A 21,522-nucleotide genomic window follows, 5' to 3' on the forward strand; every position below is an offset into this window, starting at 1 on the left:
GGGGAGGTTGTAGATAAGTCGGGCAGTGGCATGTTGAATCATCTGTAGTGGCTGTATGGCACAAGCTGGCAGGCTTGCAAGGAGAGAGTTGCAGTAATTAAGGAGGGAGGTCACCATAGCCTGAACAAGCAGCTGGACGGAGTGCGTAGTCAGGTATGGTCGAATTTTTCTCATGTTGAACAGAAGGAATCTGCAGGACTGTGATGTTGCCTTGATGTGCTCCTTGTTGTCCAGCTGGTCGTCCAGGACCACCCCTCACTCTTTGCAGAGTGAGATGCAGTCACTGTGGTGCCATCAACCGTGATTGAGAGCTCACGTAGTAGGGAGGTCTTGTATGGGAAGAACAGCAGCTCAGTTTTGTTGAGGTTGACAGACAGGTCAAGGAGGACCAGGACAGAGGAAAGGCATGAGGCTCTTACAGTGGCGAGTGCCTCCATCACAGCCAGGGCAGTCTCTGTTGAGTGCGGTGAGAAGTGATGAGTTGGAGTACATCGGAGTCAAAGGAGGTCAGTGTGCCCGTGGGTTTGTCCCGGGGGGTTGGGGGGCTCACTGAATGGGCGAAGGAATTCTGGATTGTAGCCACCTTTCCTTCAAAGGCGGCTAGAAAGTCATCTGCGGAAAGGGAAGAGGGAGATGGGGGTGGAGGAGGAATGAGGAGGGAAGAGAAGGTGGAGAATAGTTTGCGTGGGTCAGAGACACATGCACTGATCTTTGATTGGAAAAATGAGGCTTTAGCTGATGTGAGGGCAGATGTGAAAGGTGCCAGCAGGGTGTGATATGCGGTCAGGTCATGAGAGAATCTGGATTTCCTCCACTTCCTCTCTGCAGCTTGCAGTGATGTTCTGCTGGAGTGTAGTGACTCAGTCACCCATGGGCAGGGGGGTGAAGAATGTGCTGGTTTGGAGACAAGAGGACAGGGAGGATTGTGACAGAGTAGAGGGATTCCTCCTGAAAGTTACTGTGGGTGAGCTGTTAAATGAGTTGTGGGGGAGTAAGTAGGAGAGGGAAAAAGAAAGATGTAGTCTGAGACATGGAGGAGCGTCACCGTGAGTTGGGGAATGGAGCAGCTTCTGGTGAATACAAGGTCTAGTTGGTTACCAGTCTTGTGTGTGGGGGGAGAAGAAGACTGGGAGAGGGCAAAAGACTGGAGGAGTGAGGCAACCCTGGATAGTTGGGAGGTCTCTGGTGGGAGGTTAAAGTCTCCCAATAGAATAGCAGGAGTGCCATCCTCAGGGAGGGAGCTCAGGAGAGTGTCCAGCTCATCTAGAAAGCAGCCGAGTGGACCTGGAGGACGGTACAAAACAACAATGTGGAGTTTTGAGGGATGAGTTATAGTAAGTGCATGGAATTCAAAGGAGGAGGAATAAGGTTAGGACTAGGGAGGACACAGAACTTCCAGAACAGGGAAATGAGCAAACCCGTGCCCCCGCCTCGGCCAGAGGCCCTGGGGTGTGCGAGAAGGAGTATCTCGCAGACAGTGCAGCTGGGGTGGCGGTGTTGTCGGGAGTGATCCAGGTTTCTGTGAGAGCCAGGAAGTCAAGAGATTTTGTCTTAGCAAAGGCAATAATGAAGTCAGCTTTCTGGACAGTTGACTGGCAGTTCCATAGTCCACCCACAACAGTGAGTTACTGAGATGTGGACAGGGGTGGGTAGACCAGTTAGATATCTAACCTGCAGCCTCCGACAATGACCTGGTGATATCTACCCTGCAGCCTCCGACAATGACCTGGTAGCTTGCTGTAGGGCCCACCCTCAAACTCCCATTTCTTTCAGGAGCCCGGTGGTTGAAAATCAGAAACTTGTTCAAAAATTGCCTGATTAACACCTGTTGGACCTCACTGAAATCGTCAGGTTAGACAAACTTTGAACAACAAAACAAAAAGGAGCAATGCCAGTGTTGTTAACACTCAAACAGCTGCAGATCCAAGTTCAATGGAAGGGATTGCACAGTTTTTTTCAGAGCAATAAGCATCAGCTCTGTAGTTGTTTTGAATTCAGGACCAAGTGTTGCCTCACCAGGGTGGTCTAGGATACAAGGGTGTAAGAACTAACCATAACTGAGTAAAATTGACACTCATGAAAAACAGAACCACAGTACAAAGGCCCATATTTATTTGCAATACAAAAAAACTGGCACGTAACACCTAGTTTGTAGTGGAGCGACAACAATATGTAAAATAAAACAATCTCTGCTATGGGTGCAAGAAAGCTAGTCACAATGCAAAGGACCACCATCACCACCATTCTTGTGAGACTTGCAAGGAAAGCATACAAAATGTCTCCAAAATGGTAATTGTGTGAAAAAGGAAAAACCTGTCCCTGCAACCTTGAGTAATGCAAATGAGTTGACAACTGCACTTTCATTCAATGTAGTAAGAGAAGGCCAGAACCTCCATGATCATGCCAGTGTAGGGGGAAACACCTTTATGAATTGTAGAATAGTGTGGATCGATAATTAAAATGTGTTCATCTTAACAATCCTCACATGTATGCACTAAGGAATGCAGGGGATATAAATTGGGATGGCAGGTATGCCATCCCGCCAAGTTACGCCTTGGCGGGGGCATGCCCATACGTATACAGCACCGAGAGTTTGGCACTTTTCAGGGTTCCCCACAGAAATAACCACAACAGCCACAGACACGCAGCCCTTAAAAACATTAAATTCTGTACATTCTCACCCCATTTCAATAGACAGAATTCATAAACAACTTCACATGTCCACACAATAGAGCCCCAAACTAAGGGGATTTTGCGTTTTCTCCTTCTTCTACTTCTTCTTCTCATTCATATTTTTCCTGCCACCTATCCCACAAACAAAATGTCTCCCCATTGAACATTTTACTGACACCAGCCAAATCTTCACCTACACGAGCCAATCAAAAACTCGCATACACACGCAAAATACCCATACCTTTTTACTCTGAAACATTTCCAGTTTAAACAGCTAGTCTGCTTGTGACATAGTGAGCAAGGTTACAGTCTTGAGAACATGGGGTCCTAGGTTCAAGCCCAGCTAGGAACACGTTTCTTTAACCTGCTTTTACCCTCACTAATAATTTTCTACTACTTCTCAATTATTGCTTTTGCACCATATCTACCCGCCGTTCACCGAACGTATACACTTCATTGTGACATACCGTCTGCACGTTCAGTTATTAACCGGCTACAATATTGGACAACAATACAACATATGGATTCAACGGGAGCTCTTCTGTGCTTACTGCCCTGTGTCCTTCTTTAAAACCACAGACAGGTTTGCTAATGATATTTCACGCATTGCATAGCTATGTCATGGTGCTGCACTAACAAAGTCACAGACTGGTAAACCTCCGCTTGAAGGATTTAATCCCGCCTCGCCCTCAGGCAGATAATTTCCTCTTTTACACTAACGTTTTCTTGCGCTTATATTTGCTTTACCAAAACTCACTCACGGCCACCCATTTGCATTTCATGACGGCAAATGTATTCCTTTTATTAAAAAGTTACACCAGTTCACCACTGTGCCATTTCTACTAACTATATTTCTTCACTTGGCTACCGTACAAAACCTTCTTATCAGCAAACGCCACGTTTCTACATTCATGTTACCTCGCCCTGTTCTCTATCTAGCCACATACAAACAATTACTATGTATGTACGTTCTGCAACTCCCCATTAAAACATTACATTTAAAATCATGACTTACTCATAAATGTGACTACTAGTACTGAACATGAGAAAAGCACATCAGTGCAATATATTTCACACGTTACTTATCCCTCCACTTTAACAACTAATTTTTTATACAGACTGTTATATATACCGTTTGATAAGGAAACTACGCTCCCTCATGGTCACTTCATTTACTTCGCACTAAATTCTGTGATCATGTCAACCTTCACCTACAGCTAATCTGAGTACATACACTGGCCATATTTCACTTGCGTTTCTGATGCGTTTACACTTACGCCACCGCACCTTTTGTCACAGCCACTGTTTTACATATATAGCAAAGCAATGCTACCCAATATTTCCTCAATTCTTTCAAGTCACTTGGCCCTGTGTGTATAAGCATGCAGTACATGGACAGGCCAAACATATGTGTGGATGGCTTTCTCACAGTCAAGATTGATTGAATAGGCATGTATATGTCCAATTTGTATTGGTATGTATGTATTTCGCTGCCCAGCCTTTCTGTTGCCTGAATGATTGTATGTTTCTTGGTATAAGTGTCTGTTCGTAAATGTGAATGTAACATGCTGTGAGGGGAATGTCCCCATGGGGATTAAGAAGTTCTCTTTGTATTTATGTACAATATGTATTTTACATGCAGTATTTATTGTACATAGCAAATGTACAATAACTTGTACATTTACTCAAATTCAATTCAGAAGCAAGTATAAACATATGTTTTCTGGAGAAATATGCTTCCTGTAGTTACTCACCAGCAGGTTTCTACATGAATTTCAATGTGTTCCATGAGGCAATTCGAAATATTTGACACTTTGATCTGACACAAAGTTTGCATGACATTGTAAAATGGTCAGATTTCAAAACACAGGGCCAAGTGACTTGAAAGAATTGAGGAAATATTGGGTAGCATTGCTTTGGAATACATCTTATTTAATTTTGGTGAGGCAAGATAGCCTATATTGTTTGTAGTACCGTAACTTGGCGTCATTTTGATATCAATACTTTTAATGGCAGGCCTGGATTTTGGCAGTCTGAATGAATGAGTTATAGACAGTGTATGTCTTGTATGTGTGAGTAACTTGGCATTTTTGTACGTTGAAAACGTGTTTTTTATGAGATATATTACCTAATGCAGTGATCAAATGGTGCAAAAGTATAATCAATCTTATGACATTAATTATTAAATCATGATTAATTATTAAAATAATAACCATGACGTAACAACATGCATAAGTTCTTTGTGGTGGCTCAAGCACTTATCCAAATAAATTACACCCACAATGAAGTCTAATGAAATAGAATTTATTAAACACACAAACATCTAAACTAAAATCCTAAAAGGCTAATTAAAGGAGGATATGGAAAGGGGACTAGAGTGTTGCATGTGTGTCTAGTAATGTGTGTCCACCAGCACACGTGGTGCAGGAGAGAACAAAAGCAACTCTGTTTGGAGCAAGTTAAGAATTGGCTTTTAGCATGTTGTGCTAAATATGGCCTGAAAACCAGGGGAATGGCATGTACAAAGGGTTACTGAAATTAGCTACATTGAGCTAATCTCAATGCACCTTGGCATTTAAATTGGGATGGCAGGTATGCCATCCCGCCAAGTTACGCCTTGGTGGGGGCATGCCCCATACCTATACAGCACCAAGAGTTTGGCACTTTTCAGGGTTCCCCACAGAAATAACCACAACAGCCACAGACACTCAGCCCTTAAAAACATTAAATTCTGTACATTCTGACCCCATTTCAACAACAGATTTCATAAACAACTTCACATGTCCACACAATAAAGCCCCAAACTAAGGATATTTTGCGTTTTCTCCTTCTTCTTCTTCTTCTTCTTCTGATTCTTATTTTTCCTGCCACCTATCCCACTAATAACATGTCTCCCCATTGGACATTTTACCGACACCAGCCAAATCTTCACCTACACGAGCCAATCAAAAACTCGCATGCACACGCAAAATACTCATACCTTTTGTTCTAGCTTAGCAAACAGCGAACAGGATTCCCACCTTCAGATCAAAATGCCATATATACCTTACAAACACTAAAAGTGCATCAGACAACGGAGTAGGACAGCAGGGTACACAAGTTGCGACCTAGGCAACTCTAATTCTACGGGCTTGCTGATTCTTTTCTCAATCAAGGCTGGTTGGATGGCCGTCAAATCCGTGAGTACATACACTGGCCATATTTCACCTGCGTTTCTGTTGTCTTTACACTTACGCCACCGCACCCTTTGTCACAGCCACTGTTTTACATATATAGCAAACCGAAACTGCTAAACAGTACACGCTCATCAGACTGTACAAATTCACACAAGCATAGCCATAATCCACAACTGTTTCTTACGGGGTCACTTCGCATTTCTCACTCTCATAATAAAACGCTTTGCAAAAAGAAATGATATCTCATAAAAAACACGTTTGAAACTTGAAAGAATTGAGCAAATATTGGGTAGCATTGCTTTGGAATACATCTTATTTAATTTTGGTGAGGCAAGATAGCCTATATTGTTTGTAGTACCGTAACTTGGCGTCATTTTGATATCAATACTTTTAATGGCAGGCCTGGACTGGTCTTGTATGTGTGAGTAACTTGGCATTTTTGTACGTTGAAAACGTGTTTTTTATGAGATACAGTTTTACAAGACCATGTGTCAAATGAGTAGATGTTAATGCAGGAGAGATTGCATGCACAGATCTCAGTAAAAAGGATTGTAAGCTAATGTGAGCAAGAGTATATTAGCTATGCGGGCTAGGAAGCTGTAGCCAATTAACAAGCAAAGTGATATGCTCTAACCGCAACATAAAATTTAACAGATAACATACCTCATAGAAAAAAGAACAAAAATATGTTTCCTAAGCTAATTAATGCCTGAATGTTTGTCAGTCTTACATATGGGTATGCGATTGGTTGTGTGGGTCTGACAGTGGATCTCCATTGTGCTGTCTATAGGATAGCCTGTCTCTGGTCTGGTTTTTCTTGCTGATTCTTCCATCCTTTTGGCAAGCTGGAGCTGGAAGCTGTGCTATCTCGCTGTCGCACAAAGCACGAAGTCTATGTGCGTTTACTCACTGCTATGTTGCAGAGCGATAGCAATGTGTAATGTCAGTCAATAACTGATGCAGTTTCTTTATCTTCCTTGTAGTATAGCTAAAATGTTAGAAATGCTGGCTATGGCTATAACCCAAGAGAGACACTGTGACTCTACATGTGTTCCTTTACAGACAGGCCTTGTTATAGCCATTTTAGTCAACATACTTAATTAAGATTTAGGTTTTGAGGTATGGCCTTGGATCATTATGATTAATGGTTTTGAATTATGTTCATGTTTCATGTGCCTAATGTTGTGTTTGATGCCACATTTGAGGCGACGTGAGAGGGCAAAGGCTATATGACATAAAGGCAGTTGAATTTCGGGTTAGCCGACGGAAAATGGGTAGCTTGGTTAAAAACACTATTTTGACTGCGTTCTTCCTCATGAATTCATATCGTAACCAGTTTTTTGTTAAGTTTGACTACATGGATAATTTACAACCACTTTTCATGTATCTTTTGTTGCTGTAAACGGACAAATAAATTATTTTTCTTTTTCAACGGTACCCGAGGGAGAAGTGTGCGTTAATCCTGCCATGCTTCTGCGTTTTTCATGGCATGGAACAAATGGTCGACACAGGCCTTCTCTTTAGGTTTGTGCACTTAAGGACAGTGCTTTGTGTAATAGATTGAGCTTAAGGGGTTAATGTTCTAGCTTAATACAGACAGATGTGATTGGTTAGCGAGGTCGCATGTTGTTTTAGGGAAGTTCAGTGAAAGACGAGCCAAGCACGTAAAGAGAGACTTGTGCTGTACCGCCTAAAAGTTTTGCAGTAAAATTACGTTACTTAAAATCACAATCCTAAGTACTACACCAAGTCCTAAATACCTGTAAACCATGCCAACATATCTATCTGTGAAATGACCAAACAGTAGAATCATCTTCATGATAGCAGATGAAGTCTAACCACTGCAAGATTGAGAGGTTGTTCATTTGATAGGCTACAACTATTCAAGGGCATTAGCACCAAGAAAGTCATTTTGAAAGGTTGAACATCATGCTGTACACACCGATTTAGTATGAAGCATTGTGAGTCATTCAACACTGTGCCTTGATTCAACCAGCGTCAATAGTCTGTGTCACTGAGTCCCTGTCAAAGAGTTGACCCCTGTAACCCCTGGAGTCTCACTTTCAGGATACAGTCATGTGAAAAAATAGTATACTAAGCATACTTATTATAAACATTGATTATTCATAAATGTAAAATAGGTGATGCAGAAGAAACTTTAGATGGTGGAAATGTAGGGGAAAAATGGCATGTTCCTCATTATGGCTTCTATCATTCTAGGAAACCAGGAAAACTGTGCAGTATTTAATTGCTCTACCAAATACCAGGGAATCAGTGTGTATCATCTTCCTTTGGGGCCTGATTTAATGAACAATCTGACAGGTGACCTTGTATGAGTTCAGCAGCACCTTATTGCAATAATTTGCACTGTTGAGAAGATGTTTCACCTTTTCTGTGTGAATGAGAATGAATCAATACTATGTGCGCTTTCTTGGAAGAAAGGAGACCTTGTGCACAGCTACAAGAGTTCCAAATGAATGTTGAAGAATTTTCCTGGACTGACTCCATGGTTGTTTTAGGATACATCAAAAAAAAAAAAACATGATGATTCCACCCATTTGTGGGGGACATGGTGCAGAAGATACACCTCAAAACAATTCCCTAACAATGGAGATACATATGTCTCAACTGATGAAAACCCAACAGCCCACGCACTCACTAGACTAAAATTCTTATTTGAAAAGGAAATTATTCTCCCAAAAAAATATGATCCCAAAGTTACCAATAGGAAACTGAGAAGTGAAAAGGGTTCAAATACTAAACACATAAACCAAAGAGCAAGTAAGCCTTACAGATCCTCTGACTGACCTCTTATCCTGACCTCACACCATTAAAGCTGTTGCATGCATTTAGCGATGTATTGACAAGGACAATTCAAATGGCCACTCTACAGTAGTGTTGCAAGAGAATTCAGAGCAATTCATAATTAAGGATTTTCAAAGCCATGTTAGTTAAAACACTGAGCAAGGGAGCCCATCTGTCAAGTCAAGTCAAGTTTATTTGTATAGCACATTTTCATGCACAAGGCAACTCAAAGCGCTTTACATAGACATAGAAAGACATTACATAATAATGTTGTTAAAATAAATTAGAATTAAAAACAATCTTAGAATTAAAAACAAACAACTCAAGTGCTTACATAAAAATGTTGTTTAAAAAAATTTAAAACAATCTTAATATGTAAGAGGAAAAAGAACAGTTAAAACAGTCTCTAAAGATTTAAATATATGCGACACAGAACATGAATGTTTTTAGCTTAGTTTTAAAAGTGGTTAGAGTTTGGGAATTTCTAATATCTTCTGGGAGTTTGTTCCAGCTGTTAGTAACAGAAGGCTGCCTCTCCATGTTTAGTTTTAACTCTTGGAATGGTTAATAAGCCAGCATTAGATGACCGTAGGGCTCTGGGGGGTTTGTATGGCACGAGCAGATCAGAGATATATGAAGGCCCTAGCCCTTTTAGTGACTTGTACACGAGCAGCAGTGCTTTGAAGTTAATTTTCTGATTAATCGGGAGCCAGTGCAAAGACCTAAGAATTGACGTGATGTGATCAAATTTCTTTGTTTTTTCTAACACTCTAGCAGTGGCATTTTGAATAAATTGCAGTTGGTGAATCGCTTTTTTTGATAGGCCTGTAAATAAGCCATTACAATAATACAATTTGCTGGAGATAAAGGCGTGAATAAGCTTTTCTATGTTCTGTTTAGGCATAAAGTCTCTGATTCTTGCAATATATTTTTTAGGTGATAGTAAGCTGATTTTGTAATTGAATTGATATGGCTATTGAAATTTAATTCTGAGTCCAAGATTACACCAAGATCTCTAACATGAGTTTTCGTCTGAAGGGACAGGGAATCAAGATGAGCACTGACTCTCAGTCTTTTGTCGTGAGCGGCAAAAACGATTATCTCAGTTTCATTCTTGTTTAATTGCAGAAAATTTTGGCGCATCCAGATGTTAATGTGTTCGATGCATTGATAGAGCGAGTCGATTGGACCATAATCATTAGGTGAAAGAGCTATGTAAATTTGGGTGTCGTCTGCATAGCTGTGGTAAGCGATATTATTTTTTTGTAAGATTTGACCTAGTGGGAGCATGGTAAAGATTGAATAATAGAGGCCCCAGAATTGATCCTTGGGGGACACCACAAGTCATTGTAATCCGCTCAGAAGTAAAATTGCCAATGGAGACAAAATACTTTCTGTCCGCTAGATAGGTCTTAAACTAATTTAAGGCGGTACCTGAAAGTCCAACCCAATTTTCTAGTCTGTCAAGCAGAATTTTATGATCTACAGTGTCAAATGCAGCACTAAGATCTAATAACACTAAGACTGAAATTTTTGTCGGTATTTAAACGAATGTCATTAAGGACCTTGATAAGGGCAGTCTCGGTACTGTGATGCGGGGCGAAATCCGGAATTGAATTTGTCAAGGCAGCCATTAGAAATCAAAAAGTTACTAAGTTGCCAATGAATAACTTTTTCAATAACTTTGCCTATAAAAGGTAAATTAAATATAGGTTTGTAGTTATTTAGAACAGACACATCTAGGGTGCTCTTTTTTAATAGGGGCTTAATTACCGCGGTTTTCAAAGCCTCAGGGAAGATGCCCGATTGGAGGGAGTTATTGACTATTTGAAGTAGTTCAATTGCCAGGCAGTTAAAAACATTTTTAAAAAGGTTTGTAGGTAAAATATCAAGGCAACAGGAGGAAGGTTCAATACAGTTTCCTCAAGAGTTTTACAATCAATGATTTCAAACTGAGTCATGTTTATCATGTTATCTCTATTTGGATGTAAAGGCAGCACTATGTAATTGTTAGAGATGGAAGAGTTAATGGCTTGTCTAATGCCTTGAATTTTATCACTAAAAAAGTTTGCAAATTCAGCACTCACTCTTCATGGCTTTTACCAACATAGCATTTCTCCATGGAGCTTTTTGTTTGCGAGAAATTACACAATATTTTGGCGGCCTATATAATGTTAACAATAAAATTCAGGGAGATCCTTTCAGTATGGCAGAAAGATATTCAAAAGATGAGAAATCACCATATGACATTTGCAGCTACTCCGCCCCCTTTCCTCTCGGCTCTACTAACATCCATTCAACTGAAGTTGGGAGGTGCTGATTCAATGAGAATTTGTGCACCTGCATGTTTACCTAACCATGTCTCATTTAAAAACATAAAATCAAGTTGGTGAGAAGTAATAAAATTGTTAATTAAGAACGACTTGTTCGCTAAAGATCTAACATTTAATAGGGTTGGTTTAATTGTTATTATTTTTTCCTTAACAGGCTTCAAGGCTGGCTGTTGTAGAAAGGGTATTGAGACTAGATTATAAAAGTTTACAGAGCAATAGGTAAAGGATTTATTTGTTCACCTTCTAGTCATAACAGGGATTGTTGAAGAATTCCCATAGTTACTAATATGGGGGTGGTTCGCCGGGGGTGGTTCGCCGGAAGTCAATCAGAAAGTGATTTAGTGGCAGTAACAGTGAGTTGCATATTTGTTTTTAAAAGGCGTGTACCTAGCCTACAGGGGATGCAAACCATCACTAAAAAGTTCAGCTCGGCCGATAAAAGCAGCAAAGTTATCGACATACGGTAGTGAAGAATACTTCTGTTTTTCTTCTTTAATCAAAATTCTGTTCGCTGCTTGTTGCTTCCAGTTGCGTTCAGGAAGGTAAGAGACTTAATCGAATTTGATGGTGAAAGACAGTTTAGCTCTTTAATGCATGGTTACATGGTTTAATGCATCTCCAGTCTAACACAACTATCATTGAGAGATGGCACAGCTTAAGTACAATCTCTAAGCAAATGGTGTCTGGCCAGGAGGAAAGGTCACATCAATGTGATAATTCACTCCTTCCCTGGTTCCTGTCCCTGGCCATCTGTGACTCTTCACATATTATAATTTCTATTCACCCAGGGTTGCTTTTCCAATGGCTCTCGGCACCTACACAGGAGTCAAGCAGCTGTTCGTCATCCCTTATCTGATGGAGGACTGATACTCTACCCTTGAGCTCCGTGATCCTTTGGCTCAGATTATTCATAAATGTAAAATAGGTGATGCAGAAGAAACTTTAGATGGTGGAAATGTAGGGGAAAAATGGCATGTTCCTCATTATGGCTTCTATCATTCTAGGAAACCAGGAAAACTGTGCAGTATTTAATTGCTCTACCAAATACCAGGGAATCAGTGTGTATCATCTTCCTTTGGGGCCTGATTTAATGAACAATCTGACAGGTGACCTTGTATGAGTTCAGCAGCACCTTATTGCAATAATTTGCACTGTTGAGAAGATGTTTCACCTTTTCTGTGTGAATGAGAATGAATCAATACTATGTGCGCTTTCTTGGAAGAAAGGAGACCTTGTGCACAGCTACAAGAGTTCCAAATGAATGCTGAAGAATTTTCCTGGACTGACTCCATGGTTGTTTTAGGATACATCAAAAAAAAAAAAAACATGATGATTCCACCCATTTGTGGGGGACATGGTGCAGAAGATACACCTCAAAACAATTCCCTAACAATGGAGATACATATGTCTCAACTGATGAAAACCCAACAGCCCACGCACTCACTAGACTAAAATTCTTATTTGAAAAGGAAATTATTCTCCCAAAAAAATATGATCCCAAAGTTACCAATAGGAAACTGAGAAGTGAAAAGGGTTCAAATACTAAACACATAAACCAAAGAGCAAGTAAGCCTTACAGATCCTCTGACTGACCTCTTATCCTGACCTCACACCATTAAAGCTGTTGCATGCATTTAGCGATGTATTGACAAGGACAATTCAAATGGCCACTCTACAGTAGTGTTGCAAGAGAATTCAGAGCAATTCATAATTAAGGATTTTCAAAGCCATGTTAGTTAAAACACTGAGCAAGGGAGCCCATCTGTCAAGTCAAGTCAAGTTTATTTGTATAGCACATTTTCATGCACAAGGCAACTCAAAGCGCTTTACATAGACATAGAAAGACATTACATAATAATGTTGTTAAAATAAATTAGAATTAAAAACAATCTTAGAATTAAAAACAAACAACTCAAGTGCTTACATAAAAATGTTGTTTAAAAAAATTTAAAACAATCTTAATATGTAAGAGGAAAAAGAACAGTTCAAACAGTCTCTAAAGATTTAAATATATGCGACACAGAACATGAATGTTTTTAGCTTAGTTTTAAAAGTGGTTAGAGTTTGGGAATTTCTAATATCTTCTGGGAGTTTGTTCCAGCTGTTAGTAACAGAAGGCTGCCTCTCCATGTGTAGTTTTAACTCTTGGAATGGTTAATAAGCCAGCATTAGATGACCGTAGGGCTCTGGGGGGTTTGTATGGCACGAGCAGATCAGAGATATATGAAGGCCCTAGCCCTTTTAGTGACTTGTACACAAGCAGCAGTGCTTTGAAGTTAATTTTCTGATTAATCGGGAGCCAGTGCAAAGACCTAAGAATTGACGTGATGTGATCAAATTTCTTTGTTTTTTCTAACACTCTAGCAGTGGCATTTTGAATAAATTGCAGTTGGTGAATCGCTTTTTTTGATAGGCCTGTAAATAAGCCATTACAATAATACAATTTGCTGGAGATAAAGGCGTGAATAAGCTTTTCTATGTTCTGTTTAGGCATAAAGTCTCTGATTCTTGCAATATATTTTTTAGGTGATAGTAAGCTGATTTTGTAATTGAATTGATATGGCTATTGAAATTTAATTCTGAGTCCAAGATTACACCAAGATCTCTAACATGAGTTTTCGTCTGAAGGGACAGGGAATCAAGATGAGCACTGACTCTCAGTCTTTTGTCGTGAGCGGCGAAAACGATTATCTCAGTTTCATTCTTGTTTAATTGCAGAAAATTTTGGCGCATCCAGATGTTAATGTGTTCGATGCATTGATAGAGCGAGTTGATTGGACCATAATCATTAGGTGAAAGAGCTATGTAAATTTGGGTGTCGTCTGCATAGCTGTGGTAAGCGATATTATTTTTTTGTAAGATTTGACCTAGTGGGAGCATGGTAAAGATTGAATAATAGAGGCCCCAGAATTGATCCTTGGGGGACACCACAAGTCATTGTAATCCGCTCAGAAGTAAAATTGCCAATGGAGACAAAATACTTTCTGTCCGCTAGATAGGTCTTAAACTAATTTAAGGCGGTACCTGAAAGTCCAACCCAATTTTCTAGTCTGTCAAGCAGAATTTTATGATCTACAGTGTCAAATGCAGCACTAAGATCTAATAACACTAAGACTGAAATTTTTGTCGGTATTTAAACGAATGTCATTAAGGACCTTGATAAGGGCAGTCTCGGTACTGTGATGCGGGGCGAAATCCGGAATTGAATTTGTCAAGGCAGCCATTAGAAATCAAAAAGTTACTAAGTTGCCAATGAATAACTTTTTCAATAACTTTGCCTATAAAAGGTAAATTAAATATAGGTTTGTAGTTATTTAGAACAGACACATCTAGGGTGCTCTTTTTTAATAGGGGCTTAATTACCGCGGTTTTCAAAGCCTCAGGGAAGATGCCCGATTGGAGGGAGTTATTGACTATTTGAAGTAGTTCAATTGCCAGGCAGTTAAAAACATTTTTAAAAAGGTTTGTAGGTAAAATATCAAGGCAACAGGAGGAAGGTTCAATACAGTTTCCTCAAGAGTTTTACAATCAATGATTTCAAACTGAGTCATGTTTATCATGTTATCTCTATTTGGATGTAAAGGCAGCACTATGTAATTGTTAGAGATGGAAGAGTTAATGGCTTGTCTAATGCCTTGAATTTTATCACTAAAAAAGTTTGCAAATTCAGCACTCACTCTTCATGGCTTTTACCAACATAGCATTTCTCCATGGAGCTTTTTGTTTGCGAGAAATTACACAATATTTTGGCGGCCTATATAATGTTAACAATAAAATTCAGGGAGATCCTTTCAGTATGGCAGAAAGATATTCAAAAGATGAGAAATCACCATATGACATTTGCAGCTACTCCGCCCCCTTTCCTCTCGGCTCTACTAACATCCATTCAACTGAAGTTGGGAGGTGCTGATTCAATGAGAATTTGTGCACCTGCATGTTTACCTAACCATGTCTCATTTAAAAACATAAAATCAAGTTGGTGAGAAGTAATAAAATTGTTAATTAAGAACGACTTGTTCGCTAAAGATCTAACATTTAATATGGTTGGTTTAATTGTTATTATTTTTTCCTTAACAGGCTTCAAGGCTGGCTGTTGTAGAAAGGGTATTGAGACTAGATTATAAAAGTTTACAGAGCAATAGGTAAAGGATTTATTTGTTCACCTTCTAGTCATAACAGGGATTGTTGAAGAATTCCCATAGTTACTAATATGGGGGTGGTTCGCCGGGGGTGGTTCGCCGGAAGTCAATCAGAAAGTGATTTAGTGGCAGTAACAGTGAGTTGCATATTTGTTTTTAAAAGGCGTGTACCTAGCCTACAGGGGATGCAAACCATCACTAAAAAGTTCAGCTCGGCCGATAAAAGCAGCAAAGTTATCGACATACGGTAGTGAAGAATACTTCTGTTTTTCTTCTTTAATCAAAATTCTGTTCGCTGCTTGTTGCTTCCAGTTGCGTTCAGGAAGGTAAGAGACTTAATCGAATTTGATGGTGAAAGACAGTTTAGCTCTTTAATGCATGGTTACATGGTTTAATGCGTCTCCAGTCTAACACAACTATCATTGAGAGATGGCACAGCTTAAGTACAATCTCTAAGCAAATGGTGTCTGGCCAGGAGGAAAGGTCACATCAATGTGATAATTCACTCCTTCCCTGGTTCCTGTCCCTGGCCATCTGTGACTCTTCACATATTATAATTTCTATTCACCCAGGGTTGCTTTTCCAATGGCTCTCGGCACCTACACAGGAGTCAAGCAGCTGTTCGTCATCCCTTATCTGATGGAGGACTGATACTCTACCCTTGAGCTCCGTGATCCTTTGGCTCAGTTTGGAACAGTTCGCACATTCCGGAGGAGAGGTGAGTGTTGGCATGGCAGACAGGGTCTTTCTGGTTTGTATGGCAAAGCTTGTAGTGATAAGAAAAATCCACTGAAAATGTTCCACAATTCCAAGTGGCAATCCACGATTTTGTCAAACCATAAAATGTACCAAAAAAAGACTAAAAAGGCTGATAAAATAAAATGATAAAAATGGAATAAAATAATAAAATGATAAAAATTTAAATAATAAATAAAACTGCTATAGAAGCTGCGAAGCGGGAGCTGCAAAGCGAGAGCTCACAGAGAAACGTCAATCAACTGCTTGTTGCAATGTCTAAAATGGCCAGCTCACATGGAATTGATGACTTCATAGACAAGGATGGTGTGCTCAAGATGTCCTCCCACTTGTGTTGGGAACAGACTTGTCTGTTCCTAATTCAGTCAAACATCCTGCAGTCATTCCTAAGGATCATCGCATCATAAACCTCATATATGCACATTGTCATGAAAAGGTTAAACACAAAGGTAAAGGCCTTACGATCAATGAAATACAGTCAAATGGTCAGTGGGGTACAGGGATTAACCAGGCAGTAGCATCCTATACAGGACCTCTGCAGGTACTTGTATCAGGAAGTAAATTACCCAGAATTCTGACTGATATGGACATTTCAGGCTCCTGATGGCACTTGCTGAGAAAAGTTTGTAAGGGGCCAGCTTGCCTGTATAATATACATGTGTAGACCATAGATGTTTCTTCATCTAAGCTTTGTGTTGTCTATTTTTCTTTTTTACCTAATCTAAGGGAGTAATTGCTGAATTTACAAGACCTATGATATGATCTGTTTGTGTATGCCCAGTCATGATTTCAGGCCCATCACATAGCTAGAACATTTCAGAAGATGAGGCCGATCATTAATATTTGCAGTAATTGTGCCACATGGACATTCAATATGGCTGGCTGGGCCATGTTTGTGAACTGCTGGTAGCTGAACACACTGACAGAGAGATATCTTTTGACATTTTTTGTTCTCCCTTATTGCACAGAACAAACAAATGAGACCCACATGTTCACATGTTACAAGCAGTACCAATTAGTCACTCACACACAGAGAAAAAAGTTAATTTAAGTAAAATAAAATCACAAAATGGAAATTGAAACCATTGCAAACCATTGAAACCAAAAGAAGCATTACACCACAAATCAGAAAATACAGAAAATGGATCTTCTTACCAAGTCTTCAAAACAATAGTTATAATTTCCCCTCCTCCTTCACCACACATGGACCACTACTCCCCAGATCCCCCAGAAACCCTCAATATTGTTCACCAATGTAAAAAAAACAACAACTGAGTGAGCAATCACTTGAATGAATTAAGCCCCTTAAAGCATGTATAGAGTCCAATGAACCGGTACCAGCCATTCTATTCTATGGAGTCAGCAAAATGACCATCTTTACCTTTCCCAGCAAGAAATTTACATTGCATCATTTTTTGAGATGCAGTACCTTGGCCCAAAAATAAGCACTATATGTGAACTCACACCACCAAACCCATGCACTACTCCCTAACTGCAAGACTTCCTCAAGATGTGCAAACTTAACAAAAATGTGAAACACTATTTCTTGTCACGGTTTCTGTGCAGGTAGATCATTTTTCTGTGCCTGCACCGGCTCAGTGGTTAGCATTCCCATTAGCCACTCGGCTAATCGTTATTTTGGTGTGTGGGGACGATTAGTTTGAGCTTGCAGATTAGCCACTCGGCTAATCGTTATTTTTGGTTCCTGTGGGAGGATTGTTCCTGCTTGAACATTCCATGCATTCCTGCAGGGTTACCTCTGATCTGTTTCACCTGGGGGTTGCTCACATCTTCCGCTGATTACCAGCCACACCTGTGGCTGGGTTTTTAAAGCGTCAGTAGGCAGTGGAACAGTGCTTGAGTGTAACGTGTTTTGCTCTAGCCAGTTCCCTGTCGTATTCCTGAGCAAGGTGTAAGGAATTTAAGAACAAAGAAATTTAAAAAAGAATTCTGACTTCAGTTTGTTTGTTTTTTTTGGAAAAAGGTATTAGGACGGTATAGGTCCAGATTCTGAGGCCGGCGGTTTTAAGGGGTTATTGTGTCACCGTTGGGGCACAAACCTTTCTGCCCTTTACTAACCAGTTTTCCCCCCTGGTTTTAGTTGGCCTCAGAACTTCTTCTGTTTGTTTTTGAAAAGACATTTTCTTTTTCTCAGCTTCGGTTCGAAGTTGTTTATTTTTCATTTCTCATTTCCCTGTTCCTTTATTTTCCTTATATACTCCTTCTTCCTCAGTTACCCGTTTAGGGGTTTATTATTCATTATTTGGGATACGTCCCCTAGGAGTATAGCACCCCCTTCTTATTTCGTCTCTCACGAGACTCAGTGGTTACTGGAGTGCCCTTTGGTAACTTATAGATCCCCTGTTTGGTCGCGTCTGGTCTTCACCCTTCCCCGCCCTCACAATTTCTAATTTCTAATACCCCACAAAAAGTCCCCCCTCCCTGCTCCAGAGTTATATTTGGTCCAGATAGGCACCAGCAGTGACAGATAGGAATATGGTCAAGTCGTCCAGCTGCTGGCAAATGTACACCGACTAATACCCCATCCGCTGTCAGCCGCCTTCCATTAGCTCTGAGTTCATAGACCCAGGTGATCCCTGCTCTCAGTAGGCCTATTTGGTCAGTGACCAACTCAGATAAAGAGTCAGAGATTGTAAGTGGTTGTGAGGTCACATTCATTATTGGCAAAACTGGCAGAAAGCCCTTCAGGGTGCAAGTCTCATTTTAAGGCAGAGGAACACTTGGCACAGTAATTTCCATCCATGCCTGAGAAGGGACCTCAGGTAATGTTTCTCTGCTGTGTGTGTGCATGTGTGAGGGGGCATATGTATCACATTGTGTGTTTAAGCACCGTGTGCATGTGTTTCTTTATGGGTGAGAATGTGTCTATCTGTGTCTGTACATTTGTATGTCTGTCTGTCGCTCTGTGTGCTTGCACAGCTGTTACTGTGTGTGAGTGTGTTTGCTTGTAAGAGAAACAGAGAAGGAAATACATACACATGGTATCTGTTTAAAGAGTATAAATATGTTTATATACACACAGACACAAACAGATTTAGAAAAATAGGACCAGAAGGCTATGATTGGTTCAAAATCTGATATTCCATTTTGGGCTTGAAGCCTCATACTTCTTTCATTTTAAACTTTTAATCTTTTAATCTATCAGACCCTCTTATTACCATCTTTCTATATTGCATATTTCTTTGGATTGTTAACCCTTTACTCAGCATGTCTGATAGGTCTCAGATCTGCGTCCCTTGTCCTGGTGAGCTGCAGGATCTTCTGGTTTTTATTAAATAGCTGGGCTTAAAAAAAAAAAACGTTGTTAATGTTTTTTAAAATCGACTCATTAACAAATGCAGGCATTTGTAGCCATTTTCTTCATAAAACCCCTGCCAGACAATAGGTAACAGGTGAGAATGGGTTGCTCTCCCCTCCAGCACGCTATTTAGCAACTGAATAAGCAATGCTTTGATACGAATTGCTGTGCTAGCTCATATAATCACACAAAATAATTAATTCACTGCAATCGTTTGATAAAGATGATGAACTTTGATTATTAACTTCAACATGCGGATCAATAATTGTGGGCATTGTAGTCATGGAAATGGTGGGTTTATAACTCTGGAGATAACGCCTCTGACATACTTTCAGTTTATCATTGAAATGGTGACTTTGGATAAACTGAATAGACTACAGGGTGACAAAATAGCACAAGCTAATGAGACCAGAGGAAGCCCTGGAATTACTGACGAATAATGGCTTGGACCTGAAATGCGAGTGACGTGAAAATGACATTAAGTCGAAGATAGAAGCAGAAGCCGCCAAAGCAGCTTGGTCACAGCATCACCTCGCACACCCATCACTCCTGCAAAGAAAACGCAGTGCCAATTTGGCAAATGCAGCTAAAGACAACTTTGTGAAATTCAGTTGATTTGTGTGCAGTCCCTGCTCACACAAACAACCAAATCTGTGCATTCGCTGTGGAATTGATAAATAAGAGGAGAGAAACAAAAGATAAATAAAAATAGCAAGGGAAGGGAGAAGTGAGCGGAATATGTTATGATTGACGAAATGACTTTATAAAAAATTGCACTTTATATTTCTTATTTACTGAACAGCGAATGTACTTGTAGCCTACCACATCTTCAAACCTACAGCCTGTTTAAAATTCAATACCAAACCACAGACATGCATATTTTACCAGACAGGAAAACACACCTTCAGCTAACCTAAGCCTGTGAAACCCCAGAAGTAAGCCTGTACTATGCATGTTGAGGGTCAAAGCATAGGAGCTTCCATTAAAATGAATGAGGAATATCACCCTGTTGAAGGCAAAATAAAACTTCCTTGATGGTATTTTGAAACCCGATTAACGATTGTTACATTTCATTTGAAAAGCATATTGTGAAATTATGTAATCTGTAATAAAAGATCTACATTTTTAATCTATTTTCACAAAACTTCTGGTCTGGATCGAAACAACTATTGTTTCACAAACTGCTAAATAAATTTACATTATGATCACACAAAATTTACTGATGAGGTTTTCTTTGGTTGTTAAATCACCTTGATTTTATACATTGAATTCAATGGGCAGCATGGTCATTTGCATTAAACATGCATGGTAGTGGATGTTTCCTATTGCTTCTTAGGCTGCCTGGTCCCTCCTACCCTCTTCAGTTCCTATGTATGGTCTGTGGACCAAACCAAACCATTGAGGTGGTTGTGTGATGAAATGAAGCATGGATATCATTGATCACATGCTTCTGATCATACAAAACAAGCATTTGTACAGGCTTTTGACTAAACTGTGTATCAATTGTTAGCTTCTGTTAAGGTTTATTTAGTTTCCTTTATTCTTTGGGGGAAGGGGTCCGGTAATCCAGTTTTCATAGCTTTGCTTAATGTTTCTTGTTACTTCATAGTGGCTAATTTAAGATAAGCATGGTTAGCCTACTGTAGGTGCTTACCTTCCTTTTTGGCTGGATCCCTAGACTCATTGTTTCTTATGTTAGTCTTTTTTTAATCCATCCATTATCTATACCTGCAGGGTCGTGGGGGGTGCTGGAGCCTATCCCAGAATGCATTGAGCGAGAGGCAGGAATACACCCTGGACAGGCTGCCAATCTATCGCAGGGCACACACACCATTCACTCAACACTCACACCAATGGGCAATTTGGAGTCTCCAATCGGCCTACCTGCATGTCTTTGGACTGTGGAAGGAAACCGGAGTACCCGGAGGAAACCCACACGGACACGGGGAGAACATGCAAAGTCCGCACAGAAAGGCCCCAAGCCGAGATTCAAACCCACGACCTTCTTGCTGTGAGGCAAGTGCTACACCACCGTGCCACCCCTTTTACAGCATACAGTACCTGTAAATGTTTATTTGTCTTTTTTAACCCTATTCTGGTTCCAAACAACTGACCATGATCAACTTTAACCACAAAGATTAAAATTTGGATTTTTATTTCATTTGTGGTAATATCATTGCACTATTTATGTCTACCGCATTTCCAGTGCTTACAGATGAAGAACAGCTCAATCCTATTAAATATATATATACATATACATACACAGTTCTGGTCACCATTATTGGCACCCAAGAGTACATCATGCAGAATATTTCCTGAAA

Source organism: Anguilla anguilla, chromosome 5, assembly GCF_013347855.1.
Source record: "Anguilla anguilla isolate fAngAng1 chromosome 5, fAngAng1.pri, whole genome shotgun sequence".
Lineage (NCBI taxonomy): Eukaryota > Metazoa > Chordata > Actinopteri > Anguilliformes > Anguillidae > Anguilla > Anguilla anguilla.